This window comes from Triticum aestivum, chromosome 1B, assembly GCF_018294505.1.
Source record: "Triticum aestivum cultivar Chinese Spring chromosome 1B, IWGSC CS RefSeq v2.1, whole genome shotgun sequence".
Taxonomy (NCBI): Eukaryota; Viridiplantae; Streptophyta; class Magnoliopsida; order Poales; family Poaceae; genus Triticum; species Triticum aestivum.
Window position 1 is genome coordinate 307,556,315 of NC_057795.1, and position 24,489 is coordinate 307,580,803.

Here is a 24,489-nt window from a genome sequence, read left to right on the forward strand (position 1 = left end):
ACGTAAAATTTGCAACAACAAAGTAGAGGACGTCTAACTTGTTTTTGCAGGGCATGTTGTGATGTGATATGGTCAAGATGTGATGCTATATTTTATTGTATGAGATGATCATGTTTTGTAACCGAAGTTATCAGCAACTGGCAGGAGCCATATGGTTGTCGCTTTATTGTATCAAATGCAAACGCCCTGTAATTGCTTTAATCTATCACTAAGAGGTAGCGATAGTTGTAGAACCAATAGATGGCGTAACGACAACGATGCTACGATGGAGATCAAGGTGTCGCGCCGGTGACGATGGTGCTCACGATGGTGCTTCGAAGATGGAGATCACAAGCACAAGATGATGATGGCCATATCATATCACTTATATTGATTGCATGTGATGTTTATCCTTTATGCATCTTATCTTGCTTTGATTGACGGTAGCATTTTAAGATGATCTCTCACTAATTATCAAGAAGTGTTCTCCCTGAGTATGCATCGTTGCGAAAGTTCTTCGTGCTGAGACACCACGTGATGATCGGGTGTGATAGGCTCTACGTTCAAATACAACGGGTGCAAAACAGTTGCACACGCGGAATACTCAGGTTAAACTTGACGAGCCTAGCATATACAGATATGGCCTCGGAACAGGGAAACCAAAATGTCGAACGTGAATCATATAGTAGATATGATCAACATAGTGATGTTCACCGTCGAAACTACTCCATCTCATGTGATGATCGGACATGGTTTAGTTGATACGGATCACGTGATCACTTAGATGACTAGAGAGATGTCTGTCTAAGTGGGAGTTCTTAAGTAATATGATTAATTGAACTTAAATTTATCATGAACTTAGTCCTGGTAGTATTTTGCAAATTATGTTGTAGATCAATAGCTCGCGTTGTTGCTTTCATATGTTTATTTTGATATGTTCCTAGAGAAAACTGTGTTGAAAGATGTTAGTAGTAATGATGCGGATTGGATCCGTGATCTGAGGTTTATCCTTGTCAGTGTCAAAACCGGCGGATCTCGGGTAGGGGGTCCCGAACTGTGCGTCTAGGCGGATTGTAACAGGAGACTAGGGACACGATGTTTTACCCAGGTTCAGGCCCTCTTGATGGAGGTAAAACCCTATGTCCTGCTTGATTAATATTGATGATATGGGTAGTACAAGAGTGGATCTACCACGAGATCAAGGAGGCTAAACCCTAGAAGCTAGCCTATGGTATGATTGTTGTAATGTATGTTGTGTCCTATGGACTAAAGCCCTCCGATTTATATAGACAACGGAGGAGGCTAGGGTTACACAGAGTCGGTTACAATGGTAGGAGATCTACATATCCGTATCGCCAAGCTTGCCTTCCACGCCAAGGAAAGTCCCATCCGGACACGGGACGGAGTCTTCAATCTTGTATCTTCGTAGTCTTGGAGTCCGGTGGACGATGATAGTCCGGCTGTCCGGACACCCCCTAGTCCAGGACTCCCTCAGTAGCCCCCGAACCAGGCTTCAATGACGATAAGTCCAGCGCGTATATAGTCTTCGGCGTTGCAAGGCGGGTTCTCCCTTCAAGTTCCATGTACCTGCCGAACAGTGTCCGGCTTCATCATAAATACTGTGTTTCTTGGCTTCTACGCCCAATAATAGCCTTCTTCCACGCGTCGCACGAATGTGAAAAGCCAGGGTGTCTTTTATGTTTCACCCCCTAGTCGTGTGAGTCATCTGCCTACAAAAGAGGCAAAAATCCAGATCCAAACCACACCATCTTCCTTCCGCGAATACTTCATCGGAGCACCCTTGACCTAAAAATCCATTCCATCATGGACCATCGACGCGGCTCCTCTTCTCGCGCTCCCAGCCCACCGCCAGGGGATTGGAGGAGGTGCTCTGTTCCACACAACGAGCTAGTGAAGCTCCAAGCGGGTGGATATCTCCCTCCGGCCTTCATGGTCCCGGTTCAAGCCGGGCTGGTCACCTACCAAGGTGGGAAGCAAGTGGAGGCTACCCCAAGTCCCAACAAAGGGGAGCGGGTATGCTTCGTCCCTTATCTGATAAGGGGACTCGGATTCCCAATACATCCATTTCTCCGCGGGCTCCTGGAGTTCTACGGACTCCAGCTCCACCACCTTATGCCCGCCTCTATCCTGCATATCGCGGGCTACGTAGCTCTTTGCGAGATATTCCTGGGCATCGAGCGCCATTTTGCATTGTGGAAGAGGTTGTTCTGCCTCATACCCCGTTCTCACGAGGGATCCATATATCAAGTGGGCGGCGCCGAAATATGGTGCATTGCCGGGACCGGATACCCATCCGGTACTCCCAAGAAGGCGTCCGAAGACTGGCCTTCAGAGTGGTTTTACATAGGAGACGCTCCGCTGCCGGACCCAGTCCGGATTGGCCTCTCGGAGTTTAGTGCTGCTCCTCTGAAGAAACGCCTCAGCTGGCGCCCACGGAGCCCCTGATTGGAGGAAGACAAGAGCGTCCATTACTTGATGGGCCGAATAAGATTACTGGCCCATTCCGGGTTGACCATGATTGGAGTCATGGCGACATGCATCATGCGGGGGGTACAGCCATTGCAATACAGAGGCCACCCCATGTGGGATTTCAACGGGGAAGACGATGCCACCCGTCATGGCCGCGAAGGGCCGGATTCGACCGAGGATCTGGTGGAGATCCTGTCCAGCCTGTACAAGGGGGAGAAGGAGGACTTCCTTCGAACGAACCCTTTGAATGGGTTTTCCATGAACAACCCTAGAGGCTGGGTAAGCGAACACTTTTAAGGGCTCAACCCATGCTTTCGAAGTTTAGGCTTCTTACATTATGTCTTCGGCGCAGGATCTACGCCGGACTGTGGAGGACATGGTAAGTCCCGCTCCGCAACCCGAGGATCCAGAAAGATCCCTGGATCCGGCCTCCGAAGAGGATCCGGACATCAAGGTGGAGCTGATCGACGGGGTGTTTCACCAGCTCAGCATGGACAATGCTTTGGTCGCCATTACGGCGGACTACCCCGGACTGTATCCGGCTTCCCAGGTGACTGTGACCGAGGTCCGGACACCATTATCTCTTCCTTGCCCATTTCTGACCTTCGCGAACGATGGTGTTTTACAGGAAGCGCCTTCAGGGCGGGAAGCCGAGCCCGCGGCGGCTGACCAACAAAGGTCAGTCCGGACCAGCAGGCGGAAAAGGAGCGCGGCACGGACTGAAACGTCGCCGCAAAGGTATAGCTCGTATTTAAATTTTCAGAGCAACGTTCCTAGGAAGCGTCTGAGTGCTCATGATCTTTATAGGAGAAAAAGCGCTCGCCGGACTGCGGGCGCGGAAGTTGCCGATCCAACCTATACCGGCCAGGCTCCAGCGCCCGGCCTGGAGGGGGAGGCAAGCGCAAGACGCGGGCCGGATCCTCCTCCAACGGAGGACACCGACAGACTGTCCGCCACCAAGTCTGAGGTGGAGAGCGCCATGAACCATAGGCGCCGCCGGACAGTGTTTCGTGAAGCGTGCTTCTCCCCTGAGGCATTGGACGCCTTTAACGCAGGGGACGCGCACCTCCGTGCCGCTCAAGATGGTTTTACCAGAGCCATGGAGCAGTATGTGAAAGACATACGGGTAAGGGAATTTTAATGGTTATATATACCAGTAGCCCCCGAGACTTAAAGTAGTTATGTTAACTGATTTAAGGATCATTTGAAACGCAGGCTCTTACCGAGAAGAATGCCCAGCTGTCTCAGGAGCTGCAAGAATGCAAGGACCAACTTGAGGCCGCACTTGCTGCCGCAGGAGGAGACGCAGAGACCCCTCCTGGTAACACATTTTTATTAATAAATATAATCGTTGTTCGGCGTGCGCGCAAGTCTAATAGTGACATTGCAGGTGCCGCCGGACAAGATCCGGACAGGCAAGAATTACTACGCCAGCTAAAGGCCGGCGAGAGGGTGCTGAATAGGGTGCAGCAAGAAAGGAACAAGCTCCAGGATGCCAACGCCAAGCTCGAAGAAGAGCTGAAAGGCGCTCGAGCCGGGCTGTCCAGCTCCGTTAAGGAGAATCAGCGGCTTCGTCGCGGCATTTATAGTAAGTGCTTGAGCGGACTCCTTTGAAAAGAAGAGTTCGGCGAGGAAGTAAATTGACATAATATGTCTTGTAGGTATACTCACAGGTCGCCCTGCGGAGGAGATGCCCATATCAACGGGTGATCAACTTCCCGAGCTGTTGCAACTGCTCGAACGAGTTCGGCAGGCAATGAGCGGCGTCGTCCAGGCTTTATGGCCAGCCCTCTCCCTACCCGAGGGCCTTGGGGAGCTTGCGGAGAAGCTTCAGGGAGTGCGGCAGCGCTTCCGTTTGTGGAAGATTTCGGCTTGCCGTCAAGGTGCCAGGGAGGCTTGGGCCATGGTGAAGACGCGTTACAAGAAGGCGGATCCCAACCACATGGCCGAAGTTGGACCGGTGGGGCCCGATGGGAAGGAGATCCCTGTGAGTTTAGTATACAGCCAAGTAGAGTTGGCTGCTAAATTTTCCCAACGGGACTGTAAGTTAGACAGCCTGTTAGACGGGATTGAGGAGGAATACAATCAGTAAATTTGACAATGTATGTTTTCCTTTAAAGTGACATGTGAAATGCCTTCTAGCCGGATTGTAGATCGTTTGTCTTTGCCGACCTTTTCGCTTCAACCTCGGGACCCTAGAGTCCGGAGTGTGTCCGAATACCTTTTTGGTTAAGAAACAACCGGGGTATGCATGGAGACCAGGCGTAGGGGTCATTAGTGCTTTATCAGACAAGTGCCCAACTAGTTATGTTATATTACATGGTTAGTAAGAAACATCTTCCAGGGAGAATAGTTCCGTTAAGGGTTCCTTTCCCTGGGAGGCATGCCCTAAAGTGCATGTCCGGACTGCGAAAAAAGCAGAAAAACATCTGGGGGCGGATAAATGAGTAGGTAAAAAATCATCTTTTAAGTCACCGACCGAATATTCCCTTAAGAACGCTAGCTTTCGGCTTCACCCAGTCTGAGGTACACATCCGGCTGACCCGGCAGTAACAATCGCAGAGGTGCTCCCTTTACCTCCTAGCCGAACAATCGGGAACGTAGGGGTAAGCACAGGAGCCAGGCAACCCAGCTTGGCCAAAACTTAAGTCATATCGATGCATATAATGGTGAGTAAAAGGTACATGTGGAAGCTTGACACATGTGCTGGGCATGAAACCCTTATAATTGAGCTTCTGGAAAAGAAGCCCCCAGGTATAATGAGTGCGGATGGCACATCAAGTGTATGCGAACAATGCGAAAGTAGGCCCTTAGGGGCTTATTAGTAAAGAGGTTATGAAAAAAAGAAACAAAAGACAGCCGAAGTGTACAAATTTGATCGAAGGAAGGGGACGAACTCTTAGTCCGGCGCTAGGCATAGAATCTTCGGAGGCGGGCTGCGTTCCATGGGTTCGGCTCGAGTCGGTTATCCGACGCATTTCGTAGACGGTACGCTCCGCCGGTCAGGACTTGATCGATAATGAAGGGGCCCTCCCATTTGGGCTTGAGCTTGTTTTTTTCTTGTCCGGCAGGCGTAGAACTAGTTCACCAATGTTGTAAGTCTTGGCCCGTACTTCTCTGCTTTGATATCTTTGGGCCTGCTGCTGATAGAATGCGGAACGAGCCTTGGCGACGTCGCGTTCTTCCTCCAATGTGTCCAAGCTGTCCTGCCGATCCAGCTCGGCCTCTCTTTCTTCGTACATGCGCACTCGAGGTGAGTCATGAATAATGTCGCAGGGCAGGACTGCCTCTGCGCCGTAGACCATAAAAAATGGTGTGAATCCGGTAGTGCGGTTAGGCGTTGTCCGTAGCCCCCAGAGTACGGAGTCGAGCTCCTCGACCCAGTGCGTGTCAGATTTAGTAAGTGACCGCACTAGTCTGGGTTTAATGCCGCTCATTATTAGACCATTTGCTCGTTCCACTTGACCGTTGGTTTGAGGGTGATAGACTGAAGCGTAGTCGAGCTTGATGCCCATATTTTTGCACCATGACTTAACCTCGTCGGCTGTGAAGTTCGTGCCGTTGTCGGTGATGATGCTGTGGGGGACTCCGTAACGGTGTACTACCCCGGATATAAAGTCTATCACTGGTCCGGACTCTGCCGTTTTGACCGGTTTGGCCTCTATCCATTTGGTGAATTTATCCACCATGACCAATAGGTACCTTTGCTTGTGGGTTCCCCCTTTAAGGGGTCCAACCATATCAAGCCCCCAGACCGCGAACGGCCAGGTAATGGGTATAGTTTTGAGGGCGGTGGGCGGCATATGGCTCTGATTAGCAAAGAGCTGACAACCAACGCATCTCTGGACTAAGTCCTGGGCATCTGCCCGGGCCGTCGGCCAATAAAATCCTGTACGGAATGCCTTTCCTACAAGGGCCCGGGCTGCTGCGTGGTGTCCGCCTAGTCCGGCATGAATTTCAGCCAGGAGGTTTCGCCCTTCCTCTTCGGAGATACACCTTTGAAGGACTCCGGTTGTACTTTTCTTATAAAGTTCTCCCTCATGGACCTTGTAGGCTTTCGATCGCCGGACTATGCAGCGGGCCTCGTTTTGGTCTTCGGGAAGTTCCTGCCTAAGCAAGTAGGCTAGGAATGGTTCTGTCCACGGGGCGATTACTGCCATTATGTCGTGGGCTGAAGGTGTTATGTCATCGGCTGAATCGCCGATTGGCGCGGTTTTTTCCGGTTTGTCACTTCCGGGCTCCTCTTCCCATAGTACGGATGGCTTGAAGAGCCGTTCCAGGAAGATATTTGGAGGGACAGCATCACGTTTCGCACCGATGCGTGCCAGTACGTCGGCCGCTTGGTTATTATCTCGGGCTATGTGATGGAATTCGAGTCCTTCAAACCGAGCTGACATTTTTAGGACAGTGTTGCGATATGCTGCCATTTTCGGATCCTTGGCATCAAAGTCTCCATTTATTTGGGATATTGCAAGGTTTGAATCCCCGCGCACCTCTAGGCGTTGAATGCCCATGGAGACTGGCATCCGGAGACCATGTAACAGGGCCTCGTATTCGGCTGCGTTGTTGGAGTCCGTGTACATTATTTGAAGTACATACTGGACTGTGTCCCCGGTTGGGGACGTCAATACGACGCCAGCCCCCAGTCCGGCCAACATTTTAGAGCCGTCGAAATGCATAATCCAATTGGAGTATGCGCCGTACTCTTTAGGGAGTTCGGCTTCGGTCCATTCGGCGACAAAGTCAGCTAAAACTTGTGACTTTATAGCTCGCCGAGGTTTGTAAGTTATATCAAATGGTAAGAGCTCAATGGCCCATTTTGCAATCCTGCCCGTTGCGTCGCGGTTATTTATAATGTCATTGAGTGGTACTTCAGAGGCCACTGTTATCGAACACTCTTGAAAGTAGTGTCGGAGCTTCCGGGATGCCATGAACACCGCATACGCTATCTTCTGATAGTGTGGGTAACGGGACTTGCAGGGGGTTAACACAGTGGATACATAATACACTGGTTTTTGAAGAGGGAATTTGTGCCCTTCTGTCTCTCGTTCGACGACGAGGACCGCGCTTACAACTTGATGCGTTGCTGCGATGTATAACAACATTGGCTCGCCCAGATTGGGCGCAGCCAGGACCGGATTTGTTGCCAATATGGCCTTTATTTCTTCGAGTCCGGCAGTGGCAGCATCCGTCCACTCGAAGTGTTCGGTGCGCCTGAGGAGGCGATAGAGGGGCAATGCCTTTTCTCCTAGACGGGAGATAAAGCGGCTTAAAGCTGCCACGCATCCTGTTAATTTTTGTATCTGTTTGAGGTCTTTTGGAATATCCAACTGTGACAGAGCTCGGATTTTAGCCGGGTTTGCTTCAATTCCTCTACCGGATACAATGAAGCCCAGCAGCTTTCCGGCTGGTACGCCGAAAACGCATTTTTCCGGATTCAGCTTGATGTCATATGCTCTGAGGTTGTCGAATGTGAGCCTCAAATCGTCTACTAGAGTTTCGACGTGTTTTGTTTTGACGACTACGTCGTCTACGTATGCCTCGACTGTTTTGCCGATCTGGGTAGCCAGACATGTTTGAATCATGCGCTGATATGTTGCGCCGGCATTTTTAAGTCCGAAGGGCATCGTGTTGAAGCAGAATGGTCCGTATGGAGTGATGAATGCCGTTGCGGCTTGGTCTGCTTCCGCCATCTTGATTTGATGGTAGCCAGAGTATGCGTCGAGGAAGCACAACGAATCGTGCCCTGCGGTAGCATCGATAATTTGGTCGATGCGGGGGAGAGGGAAGGGATCCTTTGGGAAAGCCTTATTGAGGTCTTTAAAATCGACACAGAGGCGCCAGGATTTGTCCTTCTTTGGTACCATTACCAGATTTGCTAGCCAATCCGGATGTTTGATATCTCTGATGAATCCGGCTTCCAATAGTTTGGCTAGCTCTTCTCCCATTGCCTGTCTTTTGGGTTCGGAAAATCGTCGAAGAGCCTGTTTGACTGGCTTAAATCCTTTTAGGATGTTTAGGCTATGTTCTGCCAACCTGCGTGGGATTCCGGACATATCCGAAGGATGCCAGGCGAAAATGTCCCAATTTTCCTGAAGGAATTCGCACAGTGCGGCGTCTACTTCGGGGTTCAATTGTACCCCAATGGAGGCCGTCTTTGTTGGGTCCATTGGATGGACCTGGAATTTATTATTTCATCTGCTGGTTTGAAGGAGGTGGACTTGGATCTTTTATCGAGTATCACATCGTCCCTGTTCACCGTAGAGCGCAGCGCGGTGAGTTCTTCTGCTGCTAAGGCTTCGGATAGTGCCTCCAGGGCTAGTGCGGCTGTCTTGTTTTCGGCGCGGAGTGCTATGTCCGGATCACTAGCGAGAGTGATTATTCCGCCGGGCCCAGGCATTTTGAGCTTCATGTACCCGTAATGAGGTACTGCTTGAAAAATTGTGAATGCCTCTCGTCCTAATATAGCGTGATATCCGCTGTTGAACGGGGCCACTTGGAACGTGACTTCTTCGGATCTGTAATTGTCCGGCGAGCCGAACACCACATCGAGTGTGATTTTTCCGGTGCAGCGCGCTTCCCGGCTAGGGATTATTCCTCTGAAGGTTGTGCTGCTTCGCTCAATACGGCTCCAGTCGATTTCCATTTTTTGAAGAGTTTCCTCGTATATGAGGTTTAGTCCGCTGCCGCCATCCATGAGGACCTTTGTAAGTCGAAAGCCGTCCACTATGGGACTAAGCACCAGTGCGGCTGGTGCTCGGGCTGTTCGGAATTTAGGTTCGTCGCTGGCGTTGAAGGTGATGGCTGTGTCGCTCCATGGATTTGCTGTTGCTACTTGGTAGACTTCGGCGAGGCCGCGGATTGTTCGTTTTCGCATATTATTTAATGCGAAAGTCTCGAAGACTGTTGATACCGTACCGGTATTGTTGGAGTGGTTTTCCGGGGCTAGAAGCTCCTCGCCACTTTTGGCCACCTGCCGTAGTATCCAACATGCTCGAAGGCTATGTGTTGGGACGGCTCCCTCTGTACTATGAAGCTTACAGGGTCCATTGAGCCATCCCTCCAGTACGGTTCCGTGCCCTTTATGGGGTTTTTGCTTTTTGGTTTTTGCATCTGGGGCCTGAGTGTGATGCACCCTTTTGTTGCGGACTGGGTTGTATTGGGGCCGGATTATCCCAAAATTGGTTTTCGGTTTTCCGGAAACTCTCCATCGCACAGTACTTTCGTACTATGGACGCCAGATCGGTGAAGCGTGTAATTTTACGACGACCGATGGCGTTTAATATTCCCTTGTCCGTGCAATTATTGCAAAAGATTGAGATTGCGTTTTCCTCTCGGCAGTCCTTTATCATGTCCATAACCAGGAGGAATCTGGCCCAGTAGTGATGTACTGTTTCAGCGGGCTCTTGCCGTATTAGAGATAGATCGCATATGTCTGGGCGGGTGGGTGGACTAAAATCCGGATCCCTGCCCATCTTGGGGCTTAAAGGCCGAGGGGTTTCCGAATTCGGAAGCTTGGGTTGCTGGACACGATCCAGCGAGTCCGGAACGATGCATGATTTCAAGTTCAATGCTCGATCAAAGTCCGTCCCTCCGCGGAAATCCGACATGGAGGGTTCGGGAATCCGGACATGACTAGTTTTCAATATAGGCGAAGAGTCGCCGCATTGCTCCTCTACCACTGCGACGTGGTGGGTGGCCTGGGGAGAGTTAATCTCTCTCAGATCTTTTTAAGTCCAATCTGATTGTAGTCTGTAGCGACTCCCAGGGCGGTGATGCGATCCAAGAGCTCGTTAACAGATGAGAGCTCTACTGGATCCAACTGCTCGGCAGATTCCGAGCTGACGCGAAGATTGGTTTTGACGACTTGAGAAGTCATCATCGAAGCAGTGGCCGGACAGGCGGTCATAAGAAAACCACCTAGCCGGATAGTTTGGCCGGCGGCCAAGGCCCCTTTGGTGAAAATACCGTCTTTGAAGACGGGTGGAGGCATCCTTCCTATCGGTGACGACACAGAGGAACTCTCAATGAAAGCACCAATGTCGGTGTCAAAACCGGCGGATCTCGGGTAGGGGGTCCCGAACTGTGCATCTAGGCGGATGGTAACAGGAGATGAGGGACACGATGTTTTACCCAGGTTCGGGCCCTCTCGATGGAGGTAAAACCCTACGTCCTGCTTGATTAATATTGATGATATGGGTAGTACAAGAGTGGATCTACCACGAGATCAAGGAGGCTAAACCCTAGAAGCTAGCCTATGGTATGATTGTTGTAATGTATGTTGTGTCCTACGGACTAAAGCCCTCCGGTTTATATAGACACTGGAGGAGGCTAGGGTTACACAGAGTCGGTTACAATGGTAGGAGATCTACATATCCGTATCGCCAAGCTTGCCTTCCACGCCAAGGAAAGTCCCATCCGGACACGGGATGGAGTCTTCAATCTTGTATCTTCATAGTCTTGGAGTCCGGCGGACGATGATAGTCCGGCTGTCCGGACACCCCCTAGTCTAGGACTCCCTCAATCCTCATTGTTGCGCAGAAGAATTATGTCCTTGATGCACCGCTAGGTGACAAACCTATTGCAGGAGTAGATGCAGACATTATGAACGTTTGGCTAGCTCAATATGATGACTACTTGATAGTTTAGTGCACCATGCTTAACGGCTTAGAATCGGGAATTCAAAGACGTTTTGAACGTCATGGACCATATGAGATGTTCCAGGAATTGAAGTTAATATTTCAAGCAAATACCCGAGTTGAGAGATATGAAGTATCCAACAAGTTCTATAGCTAAAAGATGGAGGAGAATCGCTCAACTAGTGAGCATGTGCTCAGATTGTCTGGGTACTTCAATCGCTTGAATCAAGTGGGAGTTAATCTTCCAGATAAGATAGTGATTGGCAGAATTCTCTAGTTACCATCACTAAGTTACTAGAATTTCATGATGAACTATAGTATGCAAGGGATGACGAAAACGATTCCCGAGCTCTTCGTGATGTTGAAATCGACGAAGGTAGAAATCAAGAAAGAGCATCAAGTGTTGATGATTGACAGGACCACTAGTTTCAAGAAAAGGGCAAAGGGAAAGAAAGGGAAACTTCAAGTAGAATGGCAAACAAGTTGTCACTCCCGTGAAGAAGACCAAAGCTGGACCAAAGCCTGAAACTGAGTGCTTACACTGCAAAGGAAATGGTTACTGGAAGTGGAACTACTCCAAATATTTGGTGGATAAGAAGGATGGCAAAGTAAACAAAGGTATATTTTGATGTACAGGTTATTGATATGTACCTTACTAGTGTTTGTAGTAGCCCCTGAGTATTTGATACTTGTTCGGTTGCTAAAAATTTAGTAACTCGAAACAGGAGTTACAGATAACAGAAACTAGTTGAAGGGAAGTGACGATGAGTGTTGGAAGTAGTTCCAAGATTGATATGATCACATCACACACTCCCTATACTTTCGGGATTAGTGTTAAAACCTAAATAAATGTGTTTAGCTTTTGCGTTGAGCATGAATATGATTTGATCATGTTTATTGCAATACAGTTATTCATTTAAAGTCAGAGAATAATTGTTGTTCTGTTTACATGAATAAAACCTTCAATGGTCATTGAGGAGTCCTGGACTAGGGGGGTCCGGATAGCCGGACTATCATCATCGGCCGGACTCCAAGACTATGAAGATACAAGATTGAAGACTCCGTCCCGTGTCCGGATGGGACTTTCCTTGGCGTGGAAGGCAAGCTTGGCAATACGGATATGTAGATCTCCTACCATTGTAACCGACTCTGTGTAACCCTAGCCCTCTCCGGTGTCTATATAAACCGGAGGGTTTTAGTTCGTAGGACGAACAACCATTACAACAATCATACCATAGGCTAGCTTCTAGGGTTTAGCCTCCTTGATCTCGTGGTAGATCCACTCTTGTACTACCCATATCATCAATATTAATCAAGCAGGAGTAGGGTTTTACCTCCATCGAGAGGGCCCGAACCTGGGTAAAAACATCGTGTCCCTTGTCTCGTGTTACCATCCGCCTAGACGCACAGTTCGGGACCCCCTACCCGAGATCCGCCGGTTTTGACACCGACATTGGTGCTTTCATTGAGAGTTCCTCTGTGTCGTCACCGATAGGCTTGATGGCTCCTTCAATCAACAACAACGTAGTCCAGGGTGAGACTTTTCTCCCCGGACAGATCTTCGTGTTCGGCGGCTTTGCACTGTGGGCCAATTCACTTGGCCATCTGGAGCAGATTGAAAGCTACGCCCCTGGCCATCAGGTCAGATTTGGAAGCCTAAACTTCACAGCTGACATCCGCGGAGACTTGATCTTCGATGGATTCGAGCCACAGCCGAGCGCGCCGCACTGTCACGATGGGCATGATTTAGCTCTGCCGCCGGACAGTACCCTGGAGGCCGCACATGAGTCCGCTCTGACCCATAGTTCGGAGCCGACCGCGCAGATCGAGGACAGGTGGCTGGAAACCGCCTAGGGGGCTGCAATCTCTACGGCGATGGACCGGAATACTGACCTTGTCCCTTGTAAAACTCGTGACTCCGAGGTACCGGACTCCTCGCCGGACTCCAAACTCCTGCGCCCCGACCAATCGAATCCGATTGGGCGCCGATCATGGAGTTCACCACTGTGGACATCTTTCAGCACTCACCCTTTGGCGACATCCTGAATTCGCTAAAGTATCTCTCGTTATCAGGAGAGCCCTGGCCGGACTGCGGTCAGGATGGTTGGGATGCGAACAACAAAGATATTCAAAACCCACCCACCACCCACTTTGTAGCCACTATCGACGATCTAACCGACATGCTAGACTACGACTCCGAAGACATCGACGGTATGGATGACGATGCCGAAGACGACCAAGAACCAGCGCCTATGGGGCACTGGAAGACCACCTCGTCATACGACATATACATGGTGGACATCCCAAAGGATGGGAACGGCGAAGAAGCAGCGGAGGCAGATTCCTCTAAAAACAGCCCAAGCGTCGACGTCAGCGGCGCCGCTCTAAATCCCACCACAGCAAGATAGGAGATTCCGACACCGGAGATAATAACACCCCAGAGAGTGCCGAAGATAATCCCCTCCAGCAAGATTCAGCGCAGGAGGACGGAGAAGCCAGCCCTCATGAGAGAGCGGCAGACGAAGAGGTCGAGGATGATAACTACATGCCTCCCTCCAGAGACGAGGCAAGCCTCAACGACGACGAATTCGTCGTGCCCGAGGATCCCGTCGAACAAGAGCGTTTCAAACACAGGCTTATGGCCACGGCAAACAGCCTAAAGAAAAAGCAGCAGCAGCTCCGAGCTGATCAAGACCTGCTAGCCGACAGATGGACTGAAGTCCTCGCGGCCGAAGAGTACGAACTCGAACGCCCCTCCAAAAGCTACCCAAAACGCAAGTTGCTCCCCCGATTAGAGGAGGAGGAGTATAAATCCTCATCACCAGCGCACAATACGGCAGACCGACCACCTTGTGGCCGCGACATAGAGGCATCTAGGCCCTCCATCAGGGCCGTACCCCGGCACCGCTCAAAAAGTATGAAGCCAAGGGGGAATGCGCCGGACTTGCGAGACATATTGGAGGACAAGGCAAGACAATCAAGATCGATCTACGAATCACGTGGGCACCCCACGATGCGCGACGACTACCGTCGCGCCGGATACAGCAACTCCGGCCGGGCCGAACACAGTAGACAAAGCTCGCTTGAGCTACGTCGCGATATTGCCCAATACAGAGGCGCCGCACACCCACTATGCTTCACAGATGAAGTAATGGATCATCAAATCCCTGAAGGGTTTAAACCCGTGAACATTGAATCCTACGATGGCACAACAGACCCCGCGGTTTGGATCGAAGACTATCTCCTTCACATCCATATGGCCCGCGGTGACGATCTCCACGCCATCAAATACCTCCCACTCAACCTTAAAGGACCAGCTCGGCATTTGCTTAACAGCTTGCCAGCAGAGTCAATTGGGTGTTGGGAGGACCTGGAAGCCGCATTCCTTGACAACTTCCAGGGCACATATGTGCGACCACCAGACGCCGATGACCTAAGCCACATAATTCAGCAGCCAGACGAATCGGCCAGACAGTTCTGGACACGGTTCTTAACAAAGAAAAATCAAATCATCGACTGTCCGGATGTAGAGGCCCTTGCAGCCTTCAAACATAACATCCGCGATCAGTGGCTGGCTCGGCACCTAGGACAGGAAAAGCAGAAATCCATGGCAGCCCTCACATCACTCATGACCCGCTTCTGTGCGAGAGAGGACAGCTGGTTAGCCCGCAGTAACAACCTCAGCAAAAATTCTGGCAGTCCGGACAACAAGGACCGCAATGGCAGGTTGCGTCGCAACAAAAACAAATGCCATGTTAACGACGATAACACTGTGGATACGGCAGTCAACGCCGGATTCAGAGGCTCTAAACCCGGTCAGCGAAAAAAGCCATTCAAAAGAACTACTCCGGGTCCGTCCAATTTGGACCGAATACTCGACCGCTCTTGCCAGATACATGGCACCCCCGAAAAGCCAGCTAATCACACCAACAGGGATTGTTGGGTATTCAAGCAGGCAGGCAAGTTAATTGCCGAAAACAATGACAAGGGGTTGCATAGCGATGACGAGGAAGAGACCCGGCTGCCGAACAGTAGAGGACAGAAGGGTTTTCCCCCACAAGTGCGGACGGTAAACATGATATACGCAACCCACATACCCAAGAGGGAGCGGAAGCGTGCACTTAGGGACGTATATGCGATGGAGCCAGTCGCCCCGAAGTTCAATCCATGGTCCTCTTGCCCGATCACTTTCGATCGAAGGGACCACCCCACCAGTATCCGCCATGGCGGATTCGCCGCATTGGTTTTAGACCCAATCGTCGATGGATTTCACCTCAATAGAGTCTGATGGACGGCGGCAGCAGCCTGAACCTGCTTTATCAGGATACAGTGCGCAAGATGGGCATAGACCCCTCAAGGATTAAACCTACAAAGACGACCTTCACAGGCGTCATACCAGGTGTAGAGGCCAATTGTACAGGCTCAGTCACATTGGAAGTGGTCTTCGGATCCCCGGATAACTTCCGAAGCGAGGAGTTAATCTTCCAAATAGTCCCGTTCCGCAGTGGCTATCACGCTCTGCTCGGACGAACCGCGTTTGCAAAGTTCAACGCGGTGCCGCATTATGCATACCTCAAGCTCAAGATGCCAGGCCCTCGTGGAGTCATCACGGTCAACGGAAACACTGAACGCTCCCTCCGAACGGAGGAACACACAGCGGCTCTCGTGGTGGAAGTACAGAGCAGCCTCTTAAGGCAATTTTCGAGTCCGGCCATTAAACGACCGGACATGGCCAAACGCGCCCGGAGTAACATACATCAAGACCACCTGGCACGTTCCGAGCATGCATAGCAATGCGGCCCCAACCCCAGCCCTTGCATGATTGCAAGACTAGTCCTTCGCGTACATCATTACGCTCTGGAGATACCATGGGCATAGGGGGAGGGGCACGACCACGACAGGCCCAGAGTGCGGCTCAACCACACCAGGGGCTCCCAAGTGTGTCGCTCTTTTTCTTTTTTCTTTTTTATCCACAGGACTCCGTTCACCAGAGGCCCTGTCCAGCAGTGGACCTGCCGAACTCACGATGCAACAGCCAGGGAAGACCAAAGGCTACGACGAACACTCAGGTGGTCTCCATTATGAGCATTAAATATGTTTAATACACCATTCCGCAGCCTACCCCTGGAGGGGGACATGTTTAATAGTCCAATCCCTTGCTTACCGCACTATTTCTATCGTTCTGCACTCATGGCAGAATTCCTTGAATAAACAATGCATCACTTTTCGCTTATAATTGCATTCCTTTCTTACATATATGTTCATTTATGACATTTTGCATCCGTACACTTTGGTACGGCCGAATACACCAGGGGCTTATGTTCCCCGCATTATGGTGTGATAAGTCCGAACACTTTCACAAGTGCGGCACCCCAAACTTATAGCACTATATGCATCGGCTCCGAATCATGTCTTGGGTCAATAGTTGGGTTTGCCCGGCTCCCATGTTTTGGTACCTTACGTTCCGTTCTATCGGCTAAGGTAGCACTGGGAGAACCACTGCGATTGCGCCCCGGTTGAGCTGGGCGAGCGCCTCAGTGGAGAAAGCTAAAACTGACCGTCATGGTAAGGCGAGAGCTGGTCGCTATTCGAGAGGTATTTTCGAGTCCCTAAAGACTTATGCCGCTTAGAGCGAGGAACCGGCTTTGTCCGGCCCAGGCGTGGATAGTGCCCCGAACTCGGTCTTCCGAACACTAGGGGCTTCACCGAAATTTAAAATTATAGAATTCTATGGCTAAGTGAGAGTGTTCAAGCATTATAAGTCCGGTTGCCTTGTTCGTCGTGTTGAGCGCCTCCCTAGATGGACCCAAAAATGAGAACAAGAGCGCTCAAGTTTATCCCGAACACCCCAGCACTAGTGGCATGGGGGCTGAAGCTGACGACTTGCCATCTCTCAGATTTGATAAACGGCCGCACAGAAGGTAATATTTTAAATTAATAAGCGTTGCTTAGCGCATATGAACAAAGTTTTCAGCGCACAGGATAACACATTGCGAGTCTACTCAAATATTACATCTTTGGAGCACTCATCTGCAATCTTGCGGGCACCCTTCAGGACACTCTTATAATACATTTTGGGCGTGCGATACTCCTTGCCCACCGGCGGCGCGTCCGTCAGAAGCTTCTCAGCATCCAGCCTGCCCCGGTGCACTTTCGCACGGGCAAGGGCCCGACGGGCACCTTCAATGCAGGCGGAGCGCTTGATGACTTCCACCCAGGGACACGCATCCACCAGCCGCCGCACCAGGCCAAAGTAGCTCCCAGGCATGGCTTCCTCGGGCCACAGCCAAACTATGAGGCCCTTCATGGCCTGTTCAGCTACCTTGTGGAGCTCGACCAGCTGCTTCAGCTGGTCGCTAAGGGGCACCGGATGTCCGGCCTCAGCATACTGAGACCAGAAGACCTTCTCCGTCGAGCTCCCCTCCTCGGCCTGGTAGAATGCGGCAGCATCAGACACGCTACAAGGCAGATCTGCAAACGCTCCTGGAGAGCTCTGAATTTGGGTAAGTAACAGGTAATTCACATTCACATGCTTGCTTTGCATGAAAAATGCCTTACCCGCCGCTATTTTCTTCACCGCCTCAATCTCCTGGAGGGCCTTATGGGCTTCGGCCTTAGCGGCTTTGGCACTCTCAAGAGCCGATGCAAGTTCGGACTCTCGAGTCTTCGAGTCGCGCTCCAACCTCTCATGCTTTTCCACGAGAGCCTGGAGCTCTTGCTGCACCTCCGCCACCCGTGCCTCCTGCTTCTCTCGCTCAGCTCGTTCCGCGGCCGCATTACGTTCGGCCGCGGACACGGCCTCCTTCAGGGTCACCACCTCGTTCGTGGCCCCTGCAGTGCCCACGTTATCCTTGTTACTTCTCTTGCAACCAAAATCCTTTTCTGTAAGGTACAAATTTAATACGGTGTTACTCACCTTCTTTGACCTCGAGCTGCTTCTTGGCAGGGCCGAGCTCGTTCTCGGACCTCTCGAGGTTCTGCTTTAAAGCACCGACCTCTGCAGTTAGTGCGGCAGACGTCAGCAGCACAGCCTGCAATCCCATATTGACATATTTTTTGGACCTCCTGCGTATATCTTTGTAAGATCCTCGGTCCGGCTTTTCTTTACGAACACCGAACCGAGCATCAGGGGCTACTGTCTATGCGGTATTATATTACATATCTTAGATTTCTTACCTCAAAGCCTGTTAGAAGGCTGCTGCAGGCTTCGGTCAGCCTGCTCTTGGCGAGCTGAACCTTCTGAATCACCGCACTCATGACAGTGCGATGTTCTTCTTCGATGGAAGCGCCGTTGAGCGCCTCCAACAAGTTATCCGGCGCCTCCAGTTGGACGGCGGCCGCCGGTGTCACAGTCTTGCCCTTCTTACGAAGGGGCCGCCTGCCGGACTCCGGAACCATTGCGGGTTCCGGTACGGAGTCCGGTGCAAAGTCCAGGAGGTTACCCTGTGGCACCTCCGGAGCCTCCCCCTCCTGGCGGGTCCCCTCCTGGGATTCCACCTCGGCGTCATCAGCGTCACGAGGGGTGGAGGCAGTCGGGATGGAATCCACATCCGACGGAGCCAAGGACCCGCTCGAGGAAGCGGGAAGATCGTCCTCGGCCGTACTACAGGTTGTATACGGCATTAGAAGGACACCACGTGGCAAAAAAGAGAAATTATAAATCATCCCGGAATTCGGACACTTACGATCTTGCCAGGGGCTTGGCCCTCGAGGGCCACCCCTCGTCGCCATCATCGGTGTTGGCGGAGCAGTCCGGAGGAAGGGTCCTTCCCTTCTTGGACCCTTCGGCCTCCCTCGTTGGGGAAGCCTTCCTCTTCTTCTCTCCCCCCTCTTAGGGAGAGTCCTCTTTCTCCTCCTCGTCTTCGGGGGAGGAGTCCGCCTCGGAGCCATCAGACGACGAGTCCGATACCACCTGGCGCCGGGAACTCCTTCGGGTTCCCGTGGCCTTCTTCTTGGCCTTCTTCTCTGGCACCACGTAAAGGGCCGGAACCAGCAGCCCCGTCAAACGGGTGTCCGCTGGGTCTTCAGGAAGGGGAGCCGGACAGTTAACCTATCCGGACGTTTTCTGCTAGTCCTGTTAAAGGCATTGGGAGTTTTAGATCCCACATAGAGTCAAACTATGAAAGAAATGAGTGTCCCATAAAGGATAACGTAGCTTACCTCGCCGGCCGAGCGCTGCGTGCTGAATCCGCGATCTTCAGTTGCGGATGCAAGGGCTTCTCCGCCCTTGAACAGCACCCTCCAGGCAGCTTCGTACGTCGTGTCGAAGAGCCCGCTCAGGGTCCGGTGCTGTGCCGGATCAAACTCCCATAAATTGAAGGCCCGTTGCTGGCAGGGGAAAATCCGGCGGACGAGCATGACCTGGATCACGTTGACAAGCTTAAGTTTCTTGTTCACCAGGGTCTAGAGACAGGACTAGAGTCCGGTCAACTCCTCCGAACTACCCCATAGCAAGCCCTTCTCTTTCCAGGAGGTGAGCTGCATGGGGATACCAGATCTGAACTCGGGGGCCGCTGCCCATTTAGGGTCACGCGGCTCGGTGCTGTAGAACCACCCCGATTGCCACCCTTTGACGGACTCCACAAAGGCACCCTCGAGCCAGATGACGTTGGGCATTTTTCCCACCATGGCACCTCCGCACTCCGCTTGGACGCCCTTCACCACCTTCGGCTTGACATTGAAGGTTTTTAGCCACAAGCCGAAGTGGGGCTGGATGCAGAGGAAGGCCTCGCACACGACGATAAACGCCGAGATGTTGAGGATGAAGTTTGGCGCCAGATCGTGGAAGTCCAGGCCATAGTAGTACATGAGCCCCGGACGAAGGGATGAAGTGGGATGCCCAGTCCGCGGAGGAAGTGGGGAAGGAATACGACCCTCTCATGAGGCCTGGGGGTGGGGATGAGCTGCCCCTCGTCGGGCAGCCGGTGCGCGATGTCGCTGGACAGGTATCCGGCACTGCGCAACTTCTCGATGTGCCCCTCCGTAATGGAGGAGGCCATCCACTTGCCTCCCGCTCCAGACATGGCTGGAGAAGGTTGAGGCGAGATGTGCGGACTTGGGCGCTGGAGCTCGAGTACGCAGAGACGGATAAGCAAAGGAGGAAGAAGGCGTAGGTAAAAAAGGCGGATCTTTATCCCCTTATATATGGGCGGACGAAGACTATGCGTCCCCACCGGCCTGGTAAAACTCGCTTATCTCCCAAGTGCCACAATCAATGGCACGGTTGGGTTACCCACGTCCGTATTGATGGGAATCCCAAAATAAGGGGAACACGATCTCTGCTTCGACAAGATGTGCCAAGGAAACCGCTTCGCTAAACGCGCTGAGGTGGTATAATAAAAATGATTCAAGTAAAGGCTTGGTAGTGGTGTGACGTCATGCCACAAAATACGTCAGCAGATTGAACTTGTGTACATATTATTCTCTCTACGGTGGTATGTGGAATTTATTTTGCAGAGTCGGACACTATCCTGGTGTTCACAATCTTCTATGAATTATTCGGAGGAGGAACCCTCCTTGCAATGCCGAACAATATGCGCGCCGGACTCGTCGTCATTGAAGCCTGGTTCAGGGGCTACTGAGGGAGTCCTGGACTAGGGGGTGTCCGGATAGCCGGACTATCATCATCGGCCGGACTCCAAGACTATGAAGATACAAGATTGAAGACTTTGTCCCGTGTCCGAATGGGACTTTCCTTGGCGTGGAAGGCAAGCTTGGCAATACGGATATGTAGATCTCCTACCATTGTAACCGACTCTGTGTAACCCTAGCCCTCTCCGGTGTCTATATAAACCGGAGGGTTTTAGTCCGTAGGACGAACAACCATTACAACAATCATACCATAGGCTAGCTTCTAGGGTTTAGCCTCCTTGATCTCATGGTAGATCCACTCTTGTACTACCCATATCATCAATATTAATCAAGCAGGAGTAGAGTTTTACCTCCATCGAGAGGGCCCGAACCTGGGTAAAAACATCGTGTCCCTTGTCTCCTGTTACCATCCGCCTAGACGCACAGTTCGGGACCCCCTACCCAAGATCCGCCGGTTTTGACACCGACAGTCATACACCCAATGGAAATAGTTTATTGGATCTCAATCGTGGTGATACACATATTCATAATATTGATGCCAAAAGATGCAAAGTTAATAATGATAGTGCAACTTATTTGTGGCACTGCTGTTTGGGTCATATCGGTGTAAAGCGCATGAAGAAAATCCATAAATATGGATTTTTCGGAATCACTTGGTTATGAATCATTTGATGCTTGCGAACCGTGCCTTTGGGCGAGATGACTAAAACTCCGTTCTTCGGAAAAATGGAACGAGCAACAAACTTGTTGAAAATAATACATACTGATGTATGCAGACCAATGAGTATTAAGGCTCGTGGTGGGTATCGTTATTTTCTGACCTTCACAGATGATTTGAGCAGATATGGGTATATCCACTTGATGAAACATAAGTCTGAAATAGTTGAAAAGTTCAAAGAATTTCAGAGTGAAGTGGAAAATCATCGTAACAAGAAAATAAAGTTTCTGCGATCTAATCGTGGAGATGAATATTTGAGTTACGAGTTTGGTCTTCAATTAAAACAATGTGGAATAGTTTCACAAACTCACGCCACCTGGAACACCACAATGTAATGGTGTGTCCGAACGTTGTAATCGTACTTTCCTAGATATGGTGCGATCTATGATGTCTCTTATCGGTTTACCACTATCGTTTTGGGGTTATGCATTAGAGACAGCTGCATTCACGTTTAATAGGGCACCATCTAAATCTGTTGAGACGACACCGTATGAACTATGGTTTAGTAGTAAACCTAAGTTGTCGTTTCTTAAAGTTTGGAGTTGCGATGCTTATATGAAAAAGGTTTTCAACTTGATAAGCTCGAACCCAAATCGGAGAAGTGCGTCTTCATAGAATACCCAAAGGAAATTGTTGGGTACACCTTCTATCATAGATCCGAAGGCAAGATATTCGTTGCTTAAAATGGATCCTTTCTAGAGAAGGAGTTTCTCTCGAAAGAAGTGAGTGGGAGGAAAGTAGAACTTGATAAGGTAACTATACCTTCTCCCGAATTGGAAAATAGTTCATCACTGAAATCAGTTCCAGTGATTCCTACACCAATTAGTGAGGAAGCTAATGATGATGATCATGAAACTTTAGATCAAGTTACTACAGAACCTCGTAGGTCTTCCAGAGTATGGTCCGGACCAGAGTGGTACGGTAATCCTGTTCTAAAAGTCATGTTACTAGACCATGATAAACCTACAAACTATGAGGAAGCGATGATGAGCCCAGATTCCGCGAAATGGATGGAGGCCATGAAATCTGAGATAGGATCCATGTATGAGAACAAAGTGTGGACTTTGGTGGACTTGCCCGATGATCGGCAAGCCATAGAAAGTAAATGGATCTACAAAGCTTGACTTGTCGCAAAAAGGTTTTTGACAAGTTCAAGGTGTTGACTACAATGAGATTTTCTCAACTGTAGTGATGCTTAAGTATGTCCGAATCATGTTAGCAATTGCCACAATTTATGAAATCTGGCAAATGGATGTCAAAACTGCATTCCTTAAATGGTTTTCTTAAAGAAGAGCTGTATATGATGCAACCAGAAGGTTTTGTCAATCCTAAAGGTGCTAATAAAATGTGCAAGCTCCAGTGATCCATCTATGGACTGGTGCAAGCATCTCAGAGTTGGAATATACGTTTTGATAAGTTGATCAAAGCATATAGTTTTGTACATACTTACGGTGAAGCCTGTATTTACAAGAAAGTGAGTGGGAGCACTACAACATTTCTGCTAAGTATATGTGAATGACATATTGTTGATCGGAAATAATGTAGAATTATTCTGCAAAGCATAAAGGAGTGTTCGAAAGGAGTTCTTTAAAAGAAAGACCTCACTAAAGCTACTTACATATTGAGCATCAAGATCTATTGAGATAGATCAAGACGCTTGATAAGATTTTCAATAAGTACATACCTTGGCAAGATTTTGAAATAGTTCAAAAATGGAACACTCAAAGAAAGAGTTCTTGCCTGTGTTGCAAAGGTGTGAAATTGAGTAAGACTCAAATCCCGACCACGGCAAAAAATAGAAAAGAGAATGAAAGTCATTCCCTATGCCTCAGTCATAGGTTCTATAAAGTATGTTATGCTATGTACCAGACCTATCGTATACCTTGCTCTGTATTTGGCAAGGGAGTACAATAGTGATCTAGGAGTAGATCACTGGACATTGGTCAAGAATATCCTTAGTGAGGACTAAGGAAATATTTCTCGATTATGGAGGTGATAAAAGAGACCGTCGTAAAGAGTTACATCGGTGCAAGCTTTTACACCGATCCAGATGACTCTAAGTCTCAATATGGATACAAATTAAAAGTGGGAGCAATTAGCTAGAATAGCTCCGTGCAGAGCATTGTAGACATAGAATATTTGCAAAATACATACGGCTCTGAATGTGACAGACCCGTTGATTAAGCTTCTCTCACGAGCAAAACATGATCACACCTTAGTACTCTTTGGGTGTTAATCACATAACGATGTGAACTAGATTATTGACTCTAGTAAACCCTTTGGGTGTTGGTCACATGACGATGTGGACTATGGGTGTTAATCATATACAGATATGAATATTGGTGTTAAATCACATGGCGATGTGAACTAGATTATTGACTCTAGTGCAAGTGGGAGACTGAAGGAAATATGCCCTAGAGGCAATAATAAAGTTATTATTTATTTCCTTATATCATGATAAATGTTTATTATTCATGCTAGAATTGTATTAACCGAAAACATAATACATGTGTGAATACATAGACAAACATAGTGTCACTAGTATGCCTCTACTTGACTAGCTCGTTTATCAAAGGTGGTTATGTTTCCTAGCCATGGACAAAAGAGTTGTCATTTGATTAACGGGATCACATCATTAGGAGAATGATGTGATTGACTTGACCCATTCCGTTAGCTTAGCACTTGATCGTTTAGTATGTTGCTATTGCTTTCTTCATGACTTATACATGTTCCTATGACTATGAGATTATGCAACTCCCGTTTACCGGAGGAACACTTTGTGTGCTACCAAACGTCACAATGTAACTGGGTGATTATAAAGGAGCTCTACAGGTGTCTCCAAAGGTACATGTTGGGTTGGCATATTTCGAGATTAGGATTTGTCACTCCGATTGTTGGAGAGGTATCTCTGGGCCCTCTCGGTAATGCACATCACTATAAGCCTTGCAAGCAATGTGACCAATGAGTTGGTTATGGGATGATGCATTATGTAACGAGTAAAGAGACTTGCCGGTAATGAGATTGAACTAGGTATTGGATACCGACGATCGAATCTCGGGCAAATAACATACC